The 2,826-nt window shown below is 43.7% G+C and overlaps 1 protein-coding gene across 3 annotated transcripts in view; it reads right to left on the reverse strand.

The window, feature by feature from the left end:
* The window catches only part of LOC100957155 (schlafen family member 13-like), a 75,702-nt gene that overhangs the window by 11,674 nt on the left and 61,202 nt on the right, over positions 1-2,826 (reverse strand). Inside the window, exons 1-2 of one of the 3 annotated variants that reach the window (XM_023517525.1) lie at positions 2,406-2,689; positions 1,119-1,264 (exon numbers count right to left, since the gene is read on the reverse strand). The gene's annotated coding sequence lies outside the window, so the exon portion shown is untranslated. Of the gene's footprint in view, positions 1-1,118; positions 1,270-2,405; positions 2,690-2,826 lie in introns of those variants that run through there. The other 2 variants (XM_023517526.1, XM_003797229.3) reach the window with 2 other exon arrangements.

The following is a 2,826-nucleotide window of genomic DNA, read 5'->3' on the forward strand; positions in this document are numbered from 1 at the left end:
AAAGGACAAAGTAAACTTAGATGGTCAAAATGATGGATAGATAATCAAGATTAAGAGTTATCTTAAAGATTAATACAATTGAAAAATACATAATTATTTGGCATCATTATTTGAAAATTTATGAAAGCCAGCAGAATTTAGAAAAATCAATAAGTTCAAAGCCAATTTGAACTCATTAGGGATACATACAAAGTGTGGTAGTAGACTATCACAGCTTAATTTTCCTTTCCAACAAAAATCCATTCTATCCTAAAAGCTTGAAATAGCAGTTCTCACTTGGCAGTAGATGCTAGTAACTCTGGACTGACAAGGTGGATGTTGACACAAGTGACAGAAGGAGCAAGAATATTGAGCAGGAGGATATTTAGAAGAATTATGTTAGATAAAAATAAAGGCTGGCACATCTACAATCTTAACCTTTGCATACTATAGACCCTTGCATAGCAATTTATACATGTCACAATTTTGTTCGGCACTCCAAGATCATTGAAATATCCTTGTCAAATTATTTGTAAAGTATTCCTTTTGATGTATGAGAACTTCAAAGTTAAATATTTTCTCTTTGCCCCCATACTTTAATTTTAAAGGCGTATATGCCAATAATTTTTCATTGGTAACTGTATTTATTTATTTATTTAGAGACAGTGTCTCACTTTGTTGCCCTTGATAGAATGCCATGGCATCATAGCTCACAACAACCTTAGACTCTTGGGCTCAAGCGAACCAATTGCATCAGCTTCCCAAGTAGCTGGGACTACAGGCACCTACCACAATGCTGAGCTATTTTTAGAGACGGATCTAACTGTAGCTCAGGCTGGTCTCTAACTATTGAGCTCAGTCAATCCATTCACCTCAGCCTCCCAAACTGCTAGGATTACATGGTAACTGTATTTAAATGGCAATCACACCCATCTGTTTAGATTCTATTGCAGGCAGAAAAGGCTCAGGGAACTTTATTTCTATCTCTTTCCTTAGATTTAAAGGAAAATTATGATCAATGTCACTTGCAGATTCCTTCCAAGGTAGAGATATTTTCCATATAAAGTTCAAATCACAAATAAAATTGAACTAAGTCAATAAGAAACTGAGAATTAAAAAAAAAAAATCAAGACACTCACCAAAGAATTTTTAAAACAAAAGCTGCTGATTCTGTTGGATTTACAGGATAACTTTCTTAAACCTTTGAATGTAACCAGAGTTCCCACCAACACAGTGAATTACCACTCCCTGATGTCTCCTTCCACCAAAATCAGTCCTGAAGGACCTGTATACAAAAACATATGAAGAGAGAGAGGCAGCAGAGTTCAGGGATGAAGATTTAGACTTCCTGGGTTCAAATTCTACCTCTGCCATTTATTAGCCTGTGGTTGGAGCATTTACTTGACTTTTCTGTACTTTAGCAAAATAATGATAACAAGAAAACCTCCCTCGCTTATGAGAATTAAGTGAGGTATTATTTGTAAAACAATTAAAATGCTGCATGACACCAAGTAAACCTATTGTGCTAGAGTTTGCTAGATACGCACATAGGAAGAAGTCCCCCAGAACCCAGGAAATGGGGTTTGAGGGGTGGGGAGTAGACAGAGTCCTATGAAGAGCCCCTGAGGGCAATGGAAGCTTGCTGGTAAGGAGCCAGCACAAATGCATGAGATAGGAAAATGACCTTCTTCCCTCTTACTTCTCTGTGGAACCTGGTGGAAGCAGTCTGGGCCTCCCATGCAGGTGTATTGTAGGCAAAATCAGGACAGCACAAACTGCCCCCTCCCAACCATGGGATAAAGCTCTGAGGAAAACTGGTGGGGATCAGCTAGTCCCAGGCAGAAACCAAACAGAAAGGGAAACCGGCTGTAACAGAAGTGACCTCTAGGTGTCGCCAGACTGAGGAGTCTGTCTGCCTGTCACTCAGCAGAGAAGCAGATGAGAGATCAACGGTTTCACTTGTATTTACAGACAAGTCAGCAATTCTGCAGAACAGCAAGGATACTTCCTCAGAGACCTGTTCTGTTCTCCTGTTTCTTTTTTATTTTTTTTTAAATTTCAGATTAAGATGACGGCATTAGCGATTAGGTTACAATATCTGCATTACAGTGGTTGGTGAGTCAGACAATCACCTGCAGAACTTCTTTCTTGACTTTACTATAGCAAACACTCTGGACCCCTGGCCTTTACGGTCCTGGGGTCTGTCCAGAGGGCAGACATGTGTGTCTCTCTCCTTCCTGCTGGCCTCCCAGGCTGGGCACCCGGTTCCGCACCATCCTCACCCCCACCCCACTCCCGGCAGCAACCCCAGCTGGCTGTACCCGGGCTCCTCCTGCTTCCCTGACAGAACAGGTGCACAGGCCAGGCCCGACCACAATTCCTTCACCCACCCACACGCCCCGCCACCCAGTGCTCCACAGTCCTACCTTTAGGGAACTTCCTGAGCAACCAGCTGGGGCTCCCAGGAAGAAGAGACAAGCACAGATGTCGCCTTGGGTCGTGATGGCTCTGGTGTCCTCCTCCTCCCGCCAAGTGTTGGGTAGGTGGGACGGGCCTGAGGAGAAGCGGGAATTCTTCGGATCAGGAAAAAAGATCTAAGACCCTCTCTTACCCTTTCACGCTCCAGCAAGTTCAGATCCTCTTCGCGTGTCCTTGGAAGCTCCAGGGTCCTGTCCTTATATCCTAGCGGTTCGCGCCACCCCCACGGATTGACTGACCAATAGGAGTGTCCACTAGACCCGGGAAACTTTGCCGCGCTGAATGAGGCTGAGGCAAGAGAATCGCCTAAGCCCAGGGGTTGGAGGTTGCTGTGAGCAGTGTGACACCATGGCACTCTACCAAGGGCAA

This window comes from Otolemur garnettii, unplaced genomic scaffold (genome assembly GCF_000181295.1).
Source record: "Otolemur garnettii isolate 467f Iridium unplaced genomic scaffold, OtoGar3 scaffold00112, whole genome shotgun sequence".
Classification (NCBI taxonomy): Eukaryota; Metazoa; Chordata; class Mammalia; order Primates; family Galagidae; genus Otolemur; species Otolemur garnettii.